At 43.6% G+C, this 17,815-nt stretch overlaps 1 protein-coding gene across 3 annotated transcripts in view; it reads right to left on the bottom strand.

The window, feature by feature from the left end:
- Positions 1-17,815, bottom strand: part of TBC1D2B (TBC1 domain family member 2B) — an 85,572-nt gene that overhangs the window by 34,685 nt on the left and 33,072 nt on the right. The gene's annotated exons all lie outside the window — the stretch shown is intronic.

Here is a 17,815-nt window from a genome sequence, read left to right on the forward strand (position 1 = left end):
ATACATATGTAGTAAAACTTAAAAATCCACACAAGAATGGTAATTACCAAATACAGAACACTGGTTACTCCTGTGAAGGGCAAGAAAAGAATGGCATCATGGAGACAAGAAAGGATTTGAACCATATCTGTAATGTTTTAGTTTGTGTTTTAAAAAGTGCAGCAGGGCTTCCCTGGTGGCACAGTGGTTGAGAGTCCGCCTGCCAATGCAGGGGACACAGGTTCGTGCCCCGGTCCGGGAAGATCCCACATGCCGTGGAGCGGCTGGGCCCATGAACCATGGCTGCTGAGCCTGCGCATCCGGAGCCTGTGCTACGCAATGGGAGAGGCCACAACAGTGAGAGCCCCGCATACCGCAAAAAAAAAAAAAAAAAAAAAAAAAGTGCAGCAGAAATATGACAAAATTATGCACTTTAGTAGCGGTTACCCAGGTAATCAATTTACTATACTTTACACTTGCCTGTGTGCTAAAATTATTTCATTAAAACTTTTAAAAACTAGGTTGGGATTTCTACTTCCAGTGAAGACAGACTAAGAGGGACTGGATTTACAGTCATCTGAAACAACTGAAAAACTGAACAAAATACAGGAAACAATGACTTTCAGATATTGGACATCAGGCTACACCGGGCAGTGATCCCTGAGAGGTGGAAAACAAATAAGGTAAGCCCCACCCCTGCCCAAGCTTACTGCCTAGACACTTTCCAGGCCACGGTGCAGGCAGGGGGAACCCAGGTGGAGCTCTCCCATGAGTTGATAAGACAGAGCTGGGAATCCCAAGGCAGGTGGAGTTCACAGGGCACAGTACTGGAGAGAAGAGAGCTGTATGGAGGGCTGCAGAAACATCAGAGGGTTCCCAAGTCTCCAGAAGAGTACTATCAGGCTTGTGTGTAAGAAAGCTATCCAAGAATGGGGAAAGAACCCCCTGAGAGGAGCAGAGGGAACCATCCCTCTGCTCACACAACAGTGTCTAGTCCCACCGGCCAGAGTGGAAAACCTCACACGTCATGGAGTACGGCAGACTGGTACTTGGAAAAAGGCTACTGACATTATCCCTAGACTAAAGCCTGCTCTCATACTACCTAAAAAAGCTTAAAAGTGAACTTCAAAAGTATCAAACTGTTTCTGAGTAATTAAAGTACATTCCAGAACAAAGCTTAAGAATATATGTACAGGAACACGCACAAAAATCTAGCACCCAGAAAGGTAAAACTCATAATATCGGGCATGCAATAAAAAATTATCAGGCATGCAAAGAAGTAGGAAAATACAACTCATTCTAAGGAGAAAAATCACTAAACAGAAACAGACTCAGAAATGACAAATAATAAAATTAGTAAACAAGGATTTTAAAAGTTACTATAACTGTTTCGCCATGTTTGAGAAGCTAGAATAAAGACTGAACATGTTAAATAGAGATATGGAAGATGTGAGAAAAAGATCCAAATCAAAACTTCTAGAGATAGAGGAAAACACAGGCAGAACATTCTTTGACATAAATCACAGCAATATTTTTTAGAGTAATGGAAACAAAAGCAAAAATAAACAAATGGAACCTAATTAAACTTAAAAGCTTTTACACAGCAAAGGAAACCAGAAACAAAATGAAAAGACAACTTACAGAATGGGAGAAAATATTTGCAAACGACACAACCAACAAGAGATTAACTTCCAAAATATACAAACAGCTTACACAGCTCAATATTTAAAAACAAAAAACAAAAAAACCCCAACACAATCAAAAAAATGGGCAGAAGACCTAAATAAGACATTTCTACAAAGAAGACATACAGATGGCCAACAGGCATGTGAAAAGATGCTCAACATTGCTAATTATTAGAGCAAGGCAAATCAAAACTACAATGAGGTATCACCTCACACCAGTCAGAATGGCCATCGACAAAAAGTCTAAAACCAATAAATGCTGGAGAGGGTGTGGAGAAAAGGGAACCCTCTTGCACTGCTGATGGGAATGTAAATTGGTACAGCCACTATGGGGAACAGTATGCAGGTTCCTTCAAAGACTAAAAATAGAGTTACCATATGATCCAGCAATCCCCCTCCTGGGCATATACCCAGAAAAGACGAAAACTCTAATTTGAAAAGATACATGCGCCTCAATGTTCACTGCAGCACTATTTACAATAGCCAAGACATGGAAGCAACCTAACTGCCTGTCAACAGATGGATGGTTAAAGAAGAGGTGGTACATATATACAATGGAATATTACTCAGCCATAAAAAAGAATGAAACACTGCCATTAGCAGCAACATGTTTGGACCTAGAGATTATCATACTAACTGAAGTAAGTCAGGCAGAGAAAGACAAATATCATATGATATCATTTATATGTGGAATTGAAGAAACTGACACAAATGAACTTACCTATGAAATAGAAACAGACTCACAGACATAGAAAGCAAACTTATGGTAAGCAAATTTATGGTTACAAAGGGGGAAGGGGATGGGGAGGGCTAAATTAGGAGTTTGGGATTAACATATACACACTACTATATATAAAATAAACAATGAGGACCTACTATATAGCACAGGGAACTATATTCAATATCTTGTAATAACCTATAATAGAAAAGAATCTGAAAAAGAATATATAACTGAAGCACTCTGCTGTATACCTGAAACTAACATAACATTGTAAATCAACTATACTTCAATTAAAAATAACCTAGGGGGCTTCCCTGGTGGCACAGTGGTTGAGAGTCCACCTGCCAATGCAGGGGACGCGGGTTCATGCCCCAGTCCGGGAAGATCCCACATGCCGCGGAGTCGCTGGGCCCGTGAGCCATGGCCGCTGAGCCTGCGCATCTGGAGCCTGTGCTCCGTGACGGGAGAGGCCACAACAGTGAGAGGCTCGCGTACCGCAAAAAAAAAAAAAAAAAAAAAAAGTGCTTTAAGAATTTAGAAGAATGCAGAGAAATTACCTAAAACATTTATGTTCCCATCACTCTGTTTTAACAAGGAGTCACCAGGAACCTGGCAATTATACCTGCTTATATGCTTACACCTGATCAAAGTTTTCTTATGGTTTATTTACTGGGACCAAGAGCGAACTGGCAAACAAACAATGTAGAGCTTGTTACATGTACTGTTTATTTCCTAAGTCTCTTCTAGTGCCTGGCAACCGTGCTACACATCTTCCCAGAGAACTGCATAGAGGAATGCTAGTAAAATCCCCACTATAACCCAATGAGCAATGTTGAAGTAAAGTCTGATTTTATAAAAATTACAAAACTGTGGAGAAAGCTATATCAAAATAGATGCTCAGGAAAAAAAAGAAACTTTCACAAATGCTCCATATACTTTTGCTCATTTCTTTGATACAATTAGCTGAGTACACTGGACCCACTACACTATAAAATTTCAGTTGCCCCACTTATGGCCAGGGTCTCACAGCAGCCTTCACTCACGTGTGGCATGTTATTACCATCACCATCGATTTGAGGAGTTAAATTCTCCTTGCCATTTGCCAGAGCCTTCAAACTGTGCTACTCAGCCCTGGTCCTTAAACAGTGGATACAGGAGGGAGGAATGAGAGAACAGGGAAGAACAGAACATGCCTGGGGAGAGAGAACAGCAACTTAAATGACTCAGAACTTCCACACGCCCTCCTTCTCCCCAACATGGTCTTGCCACCCCTGCCTTGTCACGAGGCCCACCTGCACAAATGCCATGCTCTCACCTGTGGCTGAGGGACTGAGCCTCGGTTGGGGGAGGTACCACCTGCCAAGCCTTAGGTGATGAAGAAACCAGATCTGGCTCAAAGCGAAAACCTCTTTAAGCTGAAACACTATAGAGCCAATTCCTGCTTTAGATCTTAGTGGTAAAACCCAATTCTGTGACTGTGCAACATGGGGGTCAGTAAAGTATATGCTTCTCAAACCACTCGTCCTGTCCACCCCAGTCAGCAGAGGCCTCTGCACTGACCAGGTGTCCTGCCTGTGCACTAATTAGAATTCACTGCCAGTGTAAACGGGGTTCTGCTGGCTGATGCTCGAGGCCGTTCTCATACAGTTTAAAATGTCCACCTAAAACAGTAATAATTTTTTCAACATTCATTTCAACTCTGATAATCAGCTAGAATTTTAGAAGTTGACAGAACGGCTGGAAAATGCCCCATTAAATCCTTCAAGAGCTCACAGCTCTACAAACACCCTGCCCAGCCAAGTTTTGGCCTCTGCTACTACCTTGTACATGTCAGGAAGACAGGGGCAGAAGGAGAGCAGGCTACCCCCAGGGCAGCCAATCGGCTCCGTCCCTCCTAACTACAAGCCCTGGCAAGAGAAACAAAAAGTGGGGGCGGGGGGGCTCTGATTGGCAATAGCTATCCTAATAAAGATGATGCAGTATCTCCTCTCGCACATATCAATTCTTCAGATAGATTCTCACAAGGACATGGAGACGTATGTACAGGGATACCAGGACAATGTTATTTGAAATGATTTAAAAAAAAAAAAAAAGGAAAAATAACCAAAAAGGACTTGCAGATGTGATTATATTAAGATCTTGAGATGGGGAGATGACCCTGGATGATCTGAGAGGGCCCTAAATGTCACCACGAGTGTCCTTATAAGAGAGAGGCAGAGGAAGCTATCACTATAAGAAGGGAAGCAAGTGACGTAACTGGGGAGGCAGATTAGAGTGATGTGGCCACAGGCCGAGGAATGCTGGCAGCCACCAGGAGCTGGAAGAGGCCAGGGACGGGTTCCCACCTGGAGCCTCCAGAAGGAACCAGCCCAGCTGACACCTTGACTTTAGCCCAGTGAGACTGATTTGGACTTCTGGCCTCCAGAACTCTAACAGAATGAATTTATGTTGTTTTAACCCACCAAGTTTATGGTAATTTGTTACAGCAGCCAGAGAAAATGAACACAACCACTCTCCAATAAGCTACTGCCCTTCGAACCATGGGCTTTGCAAGACTACTTTTTGTTACAGTCTGTATTTCAACAGGCATTCAAGCTTGGAGCATTATATCTAAAGTTAAAATATATTTATTGTTGACATAATGGGAAAGAAGTGTCATCAGGAAGGCCCTTTCCAGGGACTTCCCTCGTGGTCCAGTGGGTTAAGACTCTGCACTCCCAACGCAAGGGGCTCAGGTTCGATCCCTGGTTGGGGAACTAGATCCTACCTGCATGCCACAACTAAGAAGTCCTCATGCCGTAACTAAAGATCCCTCATGCCACAGCGAAGATCCCGTGTGCCGCAACTAAGACCCGGGCAGCCTTAATAAATAAATAAATAAATAATTTTTTTAAAAGAAAGGCCCTTTCCAAAATATCCTATACATTTTTTTTTTTTTTTTTTTTTTTTTTTTTTTTTGCGGTACACAGGCCTCTCACTGCTGTGGCCTCTCCCGCTGCGGAGCACAGGCTCCGGACGCGCAGGCTCAGCGGCCATGGCTCACGGGCCCAGCCGCTCCGCGGCATGTGGGATCCTCCCAGACCGGGGCATGAACCCGTGTCCCCTGCATCGGCAGGTGGACTCTCAACCACTGCGCCACCAGGGAAGCCCATATCCTATACATTTAATGTGGATAATGAGTCCACCTGTTCTAAAGAACACACATCTAATAAAATGTGCATTGCCTCAAAAGAAAAAAAAAGAATCAAAGTAAAACTAATCTCATCAAAGAATTTCCAGGCGGGTACAGCTCTACTGGCTTCCTGTTGCCCAAAGGACAGACACTACCCCATCCCTTCACCCTGGGCCTCCCGGCCTCTTCAGCAACTGTTTGATCATCACCTCCACCCAGCACCCTAAGTTCCCAGCACATGAATCTGTGAAATCATGAAACCCTGTTCTGACTTCCACACCTTTGCACAAGTAAGTCTCTGTACTTACCTTTCCCTTTGACAGGTCCCACCTCATCTTCCATGGCACAGCCTGCCCTCCCCGACCTTCTCCCCGACCACCCCCTCAGTGCACCCGGGGAGGCATGACATGCTGGGTTCAGCCCTCAACTGCACCCTACAGTGCCTTATGACAGGACTCCTTATCTGCCTGTCTCCCCTGAGGGCTTTAAGTACCTCAAAGGCAGGGAGAGACTACCTCTTATCCAATGGAGCACCCAGGCCACAGAGGAGGGGGGAGAGGAAGATGCAAAGATGACTGGGGTGGGGGGTAGCCAGGCTACACAACCAGAGGCAGCCTTCCAAGCAGTGCTTCTCAAACTATGGGTGGCAACCCATTAGCGGGCCAGGAGATAGAATTAAAGAGCCATGAAATCAATTTCGAGGGTCATGATGGGAATTTTTTTAATACGCTGGAAGAGAAATTAGTACTCAGCTTTACTAGATATAACAGTTAAAATTGTATGAAATTTCTGTTTCAGTTTTGTGTGCTTACAAACAGTATACATTTATGTGTGAATGTATATTATTTGCTGTGGATTCCCAGTCAAGAAGGTGAACAACACTTCATGAGAAGGAAACCCCTTCCCAGGAGGCCAAAGAGCAAAGACAGCACCCACGGAACTGCAGGCCCTGGCAGGAGGGTGTGGACAGTGCCACCCGCACGTGTGCACAGGGTGAGGACAGACAAACCCCGAGGAGCAGGAACAGAGTGCTTCTGCCCTGGGAGGGGTACCGAGCCCTTCGCTCATCATTCCTTCCTCAAGCAGGCTCCAGACACCCACCACATGCCAAGTACCAAGTGAGGTGCTGGGGACACACCCAGCCAGGACAGACAGGGTCCCTGCCCCCCCCATGGAGCCCCCAGCCCCACCAGGGAGGTGGACCACAGACAAGGATGCAAAGAAACAGAATAATTCCAAGTGGTAGTAAGGGCTGTGAAGGAAAAGCACGGGGGTGGGCGGAACGAGGCTCCCCTGAAGGGTGACCGGGAGTCACCAGGAGGAGAGAGCCCTCCCAGCAAAGGTCAGCCTGACCAGGGCCTATAGGGGAGACAGTGCGTTTGAAGAACTGAAAGAGGCCAAGCAGGCCTGAGATAGGGGAGATGAGCACACTGGCCCTCTAATGCCACGTTCAGCAGCGCAGCCTGCGGCCTAACGCAATGAGACGCCTCCCGAAAGGCTTGAACTAGTGGCAAGAACTGATTCGGGTCACCGAGAGAATAGGGCCCCTGCCATAGGTGGGCCCAGGACCGGCAGACAATACAGGGTGCAGGCAGCTTCCCCTTCCCAGCCCCCAAGTCTAAATACAATGGCAGACGTGGGCCAACTACTCTCGCCCTCGGTGGCCCTGAACAAGGCACCAAAGTTCTCTGAGCCTGTTTCCCATGCTGACTAGGATGACCACACGTCCCAGCCAGGGTTATAAGCCACGGCCATCGCTCCTCTCACCACTGCAGCAGTTTTCATGGAGCGGTGTCACGCAACCGTGGCCCTTCTGATTCGTGGGCCCCCAGAAGTGTGTGGCCAGTGGAGATGGAGAGGACTGCTGGGACAGAGCTGCTGAGCATGACCCTTGCTCCCCAAGGAGCTGTCGGAGAGGACTGGGCGCGAATGCAGCAAGGTGCAGAAAGCCCAGCCAACTCCCGCAATCACTGAAACTCTGCCAGCCAGGAAGCCGGTCACCTTCCTTCATGCTTCCCTCTCCAGGAGGCTTGGCTTTAAAACATCAGCGTGGGGCAGTAGCAATGGTGACTAAATTCTGTCTTGGTATAGACAGAGCTGTGCCTTACAAGGAAAACCACAAATAAGTACCATGTTACAGTTACTGGGCATGAACGACTTCCCCCAATTCACCAACTATCTGCCTGCTTTGGTCTGGGCCGCACCCTCTGCTACAAACTGGGGATGAGCCACCAGGCATGGTCCTAGCCAGCAAAACCAGAACAGTCTCCTGAGAACACCAGCCATGCACACAAATAACTATACCTGGCCTGAGGGGTCAAGAGGGAAGCAAAAAACAAAGAGTCAGAGCAGGTTAGCGGCTAGCAGAAGACCTATCAGAGGCAAGCCCAGAAGGATAAGCACACCTTCCCAGTCACCCCAGTCTTCACACCCATCCTCCAGAAAAGCACCCTCTACTTTATTTATGGATAATAAAGTAAAGATCCACTTCACTTACTGGCTCAACGGAGGCAGGGTAACAACAGTGGCAGCAACTGGATCGTGTGACCACTTTTTACTGAGCACTTACAATGAGTTAGACACTGAGCGAGGCAGTTCTTATTTATAACCTTAACACACCCACCCACTGAGGAAGGGTACACACACACACACACACACACACACACACACACACACACGCCAATTTACTAATGGAGAATATAAAGCTCAGAGAAGTTAAGTTACTGGCTCAACATCACACAGCTAATGAGTAGCAGGACTGTGATTCCAAAACCCAGGCTGACTACAAAGAGCACTAGCCACGGCGTGACCCCACTCCTGAGCAGAGGTAGAGCTAGACCCTGGGAGCTGCCAGCCACACGTCAGGCATGGCTGAGCACCTGGCAATGGACTCGCAGTCCAGGCCCACAGAACCACAAGGCAATGTTCACTGCCATCATATAACCTGCAGCACTGCTGCAGCCTAAGCACACCTCCCATGCCTACCCATCTTGTTCAAACTCTGCACGGCCTCCAGGGCACACACTCCCACTCCCACCCCCAAGCATGCACACTCACACATGGACCAGCCAGAACTGCACATGAGAGCTTTTACCTGAATTCTTTTATCTGAAGTGATCTGGACTGTTAGTAGATTAATGAAAACGTTGGTTAAAGCAGGAAACCATTTCACAGTAACTTAAAACAAACACATGTACCTATAAAGGCACAAGTAAGTGTGCGCTGGTGTGCCAGCCTCCTGATGTAGGCCAGCCAAGGCTTCTTCCTGAGTCTGAGGCTACTGACCACAGTTCCCTGGTATCTTTTTTGGATAAATCACACCCATAAGACATCATCTAACTTTTCCAAATTTGTTTTGCTTCTTTTTAAAAGTAGAATGGGGACTTACAGTTGTGAAACAATCTAAGTATAGAATCTTTATAGGTTTTGAACAATTTTTTTTCTCCTATCTTTCACAACTGTGCCACCCACATCCTGGCAATTTTTTAGTGACTCACCTTTATCAAATTTCCCCCAAGCGTTCAACTTACTTTTCACAGAAAAAACATTTCATGTTAATATGTTATGGGTTTACTAAGTATTTCACTGAATTATGTAATTACAAGAACAAGTACAACTAGTTAGGAACAAAGCCAGCCGATTATTGCTAAGTTTGCAGGTGGCTGGTGGGAGCAGAGGCACAGGGTGCCCTGCAGTAGCCCATTAGTCTCCTGTGGTCATTGCAGACCACAGCTCTATAGAGGGAATTTAGAATGTCAGTTAAATAGGGGAGCTGGTGCAATGGAATCTGGTTAAGAGAGTTTCAACTGCATTGATAAACACAATAAAAGCACAGCAGACAAGCATTCAATTATCCCTTAAGGGGTTTCCCTGGAGGCACAGTGGTTAAGAATCCGCCTGCCAATGCAGGGGACACGGGTTTGAGCCCTGGTCCAGGAAGATCCCACGTGCCACGGAGCAGCTAAGCCCATGTGCCACAACTATGGAGCCTGCTCTCTAGAGCCCATGAGCCACAACTACTGAGCCCGTGTGCCACAACTACTGAGCCGACGCACCTAGAGCCCGTGCTCCACAACAAGAGAAGCCACTGCAATGAGAAGCCCACTCGCCGCAACTAGAGTAGCCCGTGGGCAACAGCGAAGACCCAATGCAGCCAAAAATAAAATAAATTAAATAAATTTTAAAAAAAACTTAGGGCTTCCCTGGTGGCGCAGTGGTTGAGAGTCCGTCTGCCGATGCAGGGGACACGGGTTCGTGCCCCGGTCCGGGAAGATCCCACATGCCGCAGAGCGGCTGGGCCCGTGAGCCATGGCCATTGAGCCTGCGCGTCCGGAGCCTGTGCTCCGCAACGGGAGAGGCCACAACAGTGAGAGGCCCACATGCCGCGAAAAAAAAAAAAAAAAAAAAAAACCTTAAACAAAAAATTATCCCTTAATCCATGACTACACTTTAATTAAAACACCATTTTAAATTTATATAAAATATATGTAATTTTTGAGCCACGAATTTATAATATAGAAATATTGTTTTAATACTTCTATGGTCATTAAAATCTCTCTACGTACCTAAAGCATCTTATTTAAACCTTCGTTAAGCACGCCATAAGTAAAAAAAAGAAAACAAAAATCATAAACACCTAAGATCCATATGCCAATCCATAAACATCAGGGTTTCTACAGGAATTGGCCCCCTGGACCTCAGTGGAGAATGGCTTTGCCATGAGCTGTGTCTCCCCCAAAAATGGCAACAACTAGCCCTCATCTAGTACTCAGTGAGGGTCAGCTTAAGTTGTCATCATCACGTTGCTCTCCCGAAGTATGTGTGATTATTATCCCCATTTTACAAATGAAACTTAAGTAATTTGCCTGAGTTATCCAGCTTTTAAGTTGTAGATCTGGTAATTGAACCAGCTGTCTGGCTCTTAATTACTGGGCTACAGTGGGAAGGCACAAGTGACCTTTAACCCTGAAAGTGAACAGTCAGTTGTTACAAGCAAAGGTGACACGTGCTCACTTTCCTAGGTTGGACACACTCCATAATCAGAAAGTCTCCAGTGTTACAGGTCTGTCTCTCCCGCTTTCCATTATCTAACTTTGAGGGCAGTTGAGGCTAGTTAGGTGTGAAAATCTGGCAAATCAACAGTTTCCTGAATATGTTCTTACAATGAGAGGTGGAAGGAACACTGGGCTCCAATTGAGGCACCCAAGGTGCCTTTCAGATCTGCCATACACCTGCTATGTGTCTTGAGCAAGTCACTTTACTGATAGGGACAGAGTAAAGGGACAAAGTAGGTGATTAAATAGTTAATTCCACTAAAGGATCGTAAGTAAAGAAAAAAGTATGGGAGACCCCTGTAAGTTAATGATCACTCAAGAAAGCAGGCCTCCCTAGCAACAAAGCCAAGCAGGCTTGCTTAGCAACAAAACCATGCAACAGAAGCATGAGACGTGTCCCAAAACAAAACAATGGTGGAATGAGACCCACATCCTGCCCTATGATGTCAGTAAGTTAATGACCCCTAGGACGTGCTCTGTACACATAAAAAGTAATAATTTGGGAAAGGTGACATTTCAAAGTGAAAGACACTCATTATACTGAGACCTGAAATAATTTTTCCATAGCACCGTGACAGTCCTGGATGGGCCATATAGGGTCAAAAACTCCCCCTCCCAACATGTCGGAGGAGTTAACGATGGAAGGCTCAAAGAGTGAGGAATAAGGTGGTCTTTTCCCCCTCCCCTCTTTTCCTTTGATTATAAAACTGTAGCCCACTAAGTTCTTGGGGGGGTACCCTCTTGCCCACCCACTTGTAAACCTCACAAGTGTCCTATTCTAATAAACCACTTCTTATCTATCACTTTGCCTCTCACAGAATTCTTCCTGTGCTGAGACATAAAGAACCGGAGCTCCTCAGAGCCCCCCACCAAGATGCATTTCTGTGGTTTCATTACCTCTCTTAAGCCTCAGCTTTTTAACCTGTAAAAGAAAGGGATAACCTCTTGGTGGCTCTCCAACATTTTTAGGAGCATAGAACCCTTTCTTTAAGGAGAAGTCCAACAGGTTGAAATCAATGAAAGCAGTGGTGCTCCAGTTGCAGGCACCCAGGGAGACAGCCCCACCTTGCCTCCTCCCTCCCACCTTACCTTCGGCACTGGCTGGCAAAGGACTGAATCAGATGACATGGGGCACCCCGAGCAGAAGGACACACCATGAGTGAAGGTCCTGGGTGAGGAGCAAGGTACGGAATGGCCGGAACACGGCAGCTCAGGGAGTGAGAATATGGGGAAACGGTGACCTAAGGAACAAGCCACTTCCTGGATCCATAAGAGAGGGGAGGACACAGGGCAAACTGCTATCCCCAATACTGGAAAGACAGGCCAATACAGGCAGTCGCAGCTTCTTATAGCGGAGGATCACCTAAGGAACCAGTGCCAGGGTAGGAAAACTCACCGTAACTGATGACTCGCTGGAGGCTCAGTACAGACAACTGCGAGTTAAAAACTCCAGGGGGCCTGTCATAGGGGTCCCCACAATATTGTGAGAGTTACCTCCAGGAGCTTGACCAGGTTCCCACAGTGAATACCAGAGAAAAATTCCCTCTGACTTCTGGCAGGGAGAGGGGAAAAGGAATAATTTTTAAATACTCCAGAGTACTCTGTTCTTAACAAGGCCTGCCTTCCAGGAAAACTATTAACCAGAGCCTAACCTGTGTATTATCAGAGCCTAACTGACCTGTGGGAAGGGGAATACTCAACTCCAGCCCATTCTAGCCATCCTGGCCCACCTAAGGGGGGAATAAAAACACGGAGAAACACTTGCGAAGTTCAAACTCCAGAGGCACAAGCTCACTAAAAGACTGAGCCCTGGGCTTCCCTGGTGGCGCAGTGGTTCAGAGTCCGCCTGCCGATGCAGGGGACGCGGGTTCGTGCCCTGGTCTGGGAAGATCCCTCATGCCGTGGAGTGGCTGGGCCCGTGAGCCATGGCTGCTGGGCCTGCACGTCCAGAGCCTGTGCTCCGCAGCAAGAGAGGCCACAGCAGTGAGAGGCCGGTGTAACGCGAAAAAAAAAAAAAGACTGAGCCCTCATCATAGGACTGTACAACACTTCCTCACCTCCCACACCTCATCACCATATTACTAAAAGCCTATTTACAGCAGCTACCTTTCACTTAGAACATCATGTTCAGCTACCAGCAAAAAATTACAAGGCATACCAAAAGGCAAAAACCTCCACAGTTTGAAGAGACAAACAACCATCAGAACCAGACATGGCAGGGATGTTGGAAGTATCAAGTGGGAAATTTAAAACATCTATGATTAATATGCTCAGGGCCCTGATGGATTAAGTAGACCGCATGCAAGAACAGATGGGAAGTGTAAGCAGAGATGGAAATTCTAAGAAAGAACCAAAAAGAAATGCCAGAGAAAAAAAACACTGCAGAAAAAATGAAGGATGCCTTTGACGGGCTTATTAGTAGACTGCACACAGCTGAGGAAAGTATCTCTGAGCATACAGATATCTCAATAGAATCCTCCAAAACTAAAAGGCAAAGAGAACAAAGACTGGGAAAAAAAAAAAGGAGAGAACAAAGAACAGAATATCTGAGGTCTATGGGACAACCACAAAAGGTGTAACATATGCATAAAGGGAATATCAGAAGTAGAAGAAAAAGAGGGGAAAAGAAGAAATATCTGAAACAATAATGATGGATTATTTCCCAAACTAACCTCAGATACCAAACCACAGCTCCAGGAAGCTCATAGAACACCAAGCAGGATAAATGCCAAAAAGCCATACCTTGGCATACCATTTTCAAATTACAGAAAATCAAAGATAAAAAATTCTGAAAGAAGTCAGAGGAAAAAAACTACCTTACCTATAGAGGAACAAATATAATTACATCTGACCTCTCCTCAGAAACCATGCAAATAATAGTAGACTGAAATATGTAAAGTGTTGAGAGAAAAAAAATCCCACCAACTTAGAATTCTGTAAACTGTGAAATTATCCTTCAAATGTAAAGGAGAATTAAAAAAATAAAGACTTTCTCAGACCAAAAAAAAAAAAAATTGAGGGAATCTGTTGCTAGTAGATTTGCCTTGCAAGAAGTATTAAGTTCTTTAGAGAGAAGAAAAATAATATAGGTCAGAAACTCAGATCTAACATAAAGAAAGGAAGATTATTGAAGAAGGAATAAGTGAAAGTAAAATGAAAACTTTTATTTTTCTTATTCTAATTGATCTAATAGGTAACAGTTTGTTCAAAATAAAAATACCAACAATGTATGCTTATGTATACATGTTATGTATGGTATACTGATGTACATTTTATATATGTTCAAGCTTATATTATGCATATGTTATGTATGCTTATGTATACATATTATGTATATATGTGCTATATATGCTTTATATATAAGTGAAATGAATAACAGCAATGATATAAGGGTCTAGAGGTGGATATTGGGATTATTTTGTTGTTATAAGGTACACACACAACCTGTGAAGTGGATAGCGTTATTTCAAAGTGGACTTGGATTAGTCGTAAATGCATATTGGAAACTCTAGGGCAACCACTAAAAAAGTAAAAAAAGAAAAAAAAGAAAAAAAAAGTATAACTGATATGCCAAGAAAGGAGAGAAAATGGAATCATATAAAATGCTCAGTTAAAACCACAAAAGGCAGTTAAGAGAGTGGAAGACAAAAATAGCAATAAAGAAAAAGGACAACAAATAGAAAACAGTAACAAATACAGTCTATATTAATCCAACTATATCAATAACCACTTTGAATGTCAATGGTGTAAACGTACCAATTAAAATACAGAAATTGTCAGAATGGATCAAAAATCAGCACACAACTATATGTTGTCTACAAGAAACCCACTTTTAAATAAAGACACAAATAGATTAAAGTAAATAGAGAAAAATATATTGTGCTAAATAACACTAATCAAAAGAAAGCAGGAGAGCTATATTAAATTCATATAGAGTAGACTTCAAAGTAAGGGAAGTTATCAGGGATAAAGAAGGGCATGACATAATGATAAAGCAGTCAATCCTCCAAGAAGACATAACGATTCTTAATGTGTATGTGCCTAACAACAGAGCATCAAACTATGTGAGGCAAAAACTGATAGAACTGAAAGGAGAAACAGATGAATCCACTATCATAGATGGAGACTTCAACACCCCTCTAACCAAAACAGACAAATCCAGCAGGCAAAAAATCAATAAGGACACAGTCAAACTCAACACCATCAATCAACTTCATGTAAATGATATCTATAAATTACTTCAGCCAACAAGAGCAGAATATACATTTTCCTCACATGGACCATTCATCAAGACAAACCACATTCTGGGCCATAAAACACACCTTAACAAATTTAAAGAACAGAAATCATACAACATCTTCTTTCAGACCACAGTGGAATTAACATCTGCTTTCAGACGACAGTGGAATTAAACCAGAAATCAGTAACAGAAGGTAATAGGAAAATCCTCAAGTATGCGGAGATTAAACAACACTACAACTAACACTACAAACAACATTTCCAACTAACAGGAGTCAAAGAAGACATCTCAAGGGAAATTTTAAAATATTCTGAACTACATGAAAACATAAATTATCAAAATCTGTGGGATGCAGCAAAAGCAGAGCTTAGAGGGAAATTTATAGCATTGAATGCGTATAATAGAAAAGAAAAAAGATCTAAAATTAATAATCCAAGTTTCTACCATAGGATACTAGAAAAAGAAGAGCAAATTAAATCCAAAGTAAGCAGAAGAAAATAAATAATAAGAAGTAAAGCAGAAATCAATAAAATTGAAAACAGAAAATCAATACAGAAAAAAATGAAACCAGAGACTTATCTGGTGGTCCAGTGCTTAAGAATCCGTCTTGCAATGCAGGGGATGCCTGTTTGATCCCTGGTCAGGGAACTAAGATCCACATGCCGTTGGGCAACTAAGCCCGTGCACCTCAACTACTGAGCCCATGTGCCACAACTACTGAGCCCACACGGCACAACTAAAGAGCCCACGTGCCACAACTACAGAGCCCACATGCTCTGGAGCCTGCAGGCCACAACTAGAGAGAAGCCTGCGTGCCACAACTACTGAGCCCACACGCCACAACGAAAGAGCCCACGTGCCGCAACTACAGAGCCCACATGCTCTGGAGCCCGCAGGCCACAACTAGAGAGAAGCCTGCGTGCCACAACTAGAGAGAAGCCCGCGCACCGCAACGAAGAGCCCGTGCACCACAACAAAAGATCCCTAGTCCTGCAACTAAGACACAATGCAGCCAAAAAATAAATTAAATAAATGTTAAAAAAAAAACATGAAACCAAAGCTGGTTATTTGAAAAGATCAATCAGTGTGGTAAGCCTCTAGCCAGACTAACTAAGGAAAAAAGAAATGACACTAATTACTAATATCAGAGATTAAAGAGGGAAAATCACTACAGATTCCATGGAAATTAAAAGGATACGCAAGAAATACAACGAACTCTATGCCCATAAATTTGATAACTTAGATGAAATGGACCAATCCCTTGAAAGACACCATCTGCCAAAACTCACACAAGAAGAAATAAAAGATCTGAATAGGCCTATATCTATTTTTAAAATGGAATCAATAATAACCTTCCAAAACAGAAAGTACAGGCCCAAATGGATTCATTGATGAATTCTACCAAACATTAAAGAAAAAAATTATACTAATTTTTAAAATATTTATTTATTTATTTGGCTGCACCAGGTCCTAGTTGCAGCACATGAGATCTTTGTTGCCACATACGGCACCTTTAGTTGCGGCATGTGGGATCTTTAGTTGTGGCATGCAGGATCTTGTTCCCTGACCAGGGATCGAACCCGGGCCCCTGCACTGGGAGCGCAGAGTCTTAACCACTGGACCACCAGGGAAGTCCCAAGAAGTTATATTAATTATCTACAATCTCTTTCAGGGGATAGAAACAGAGAGAATACTTGCTAACTCATTCTATGAGAGCAGCATTCCCCTAATGGCAAACCAAAAAAAGAATAAAAAAAGAAACTACAGACCAATGTGTCATATGAACACAGATACAAAAATCCTCAACAAAATATTAGCAAATCAAATTCAAAAATGTATAAAAAAACTATACTTCACAATGAAGTGAGATTTATCCAAGGTATGCAAGACTCATTCAACATTCTAAAATCAATTATTGGGGGCTTCCCTGGTGGTGCAGTGGTTAAGAGTCCACCTGCCAATGCAGGGGACACGGGTTTGAGCCCTGGTCCAGGAAGATCCCACATGCCGCGGAGCAACTAAGCCTGTGTGCCACAACTACTGAGCCTGCGCTCTAGAGCCCACAAGCCACAACTACTGAGCCTATGCGCCGCATCTACTCAAGCCCCCGCGCTCTAGAGCCTGTGCTCCGCAACAAGAGAAGCCACCACGATGAGAAGCCCATGCACCACAACGAAGAGTAGCCCCCACTCGCTGCAACTAAAGAAAGCCCGTGTGCAGCAACAAAGACCCAACACAGCCAAAAATAATAAATAAATTTAAAAAATAAAAGCAATTATTGTAATCCATCACATCACAGACTAGAAAAGGAAAATCACATAATCATATCAACAGATGCAGAAAATGCATCTGACAAAATCCAACACCCATTCATGATAAAAACTCTCAGTAAACTAGGAATAGAGGGAACTTTCTCAACTTGATAAAGACTATCTACAAAAAGCCTACAGCTAACATCATACTTAATGGTAAGAAACCTGAAGCATTTCCACTAAGATCAGGTACAAGGCAACGATGTACCTTCTCACCACTCCTTTTCAACTCCGTACTGGAAGTCCTTGCTAATGCAATAAGGCAAAGAAAAGAAATTAAAAATATTGGGAAGGAAGACATAAAATTGTTCATAGATGACACAACCATCTATGTAGAAAATCTGAAAGAATTAACCAAAAAACTCTTGGAAATAATAAGTGATTACATCAAGGTTGCACAATATAAGATTAATATACAAAATTCAACTGTTTTCCTATATACCAACAATGAACAAGTGGAATTTGAAATTAAAAACACCATATCATTTACAATAGCACCCAAGAAAGAAAAGTACTTAAGTATAAATCTAAGTATACACACACACACACACACACACACACACACACACACACACACATATATATATATATATATATATATATATATATATATATATATATATGATCTGTATGAGGAAAACCACAAAACTCT

Source organism: Mesoplodon densirostris, chromosome 4, assembly GCF_025265405.1.
Source record: "Mesoplodon densirostris isolate mMesDen1 chromosome 4, mMesDen1 primary haplotype, whole genome shotgun sequence".
In the NCBI taxonomy this organism is placed as follows: domain Eukaryota; kingdom Metazoa; phylum Chordata; class Mammalia; order Artiodactyla; family Ziphiidae; genus Mesoplodon; species Mesoplodon densirostris.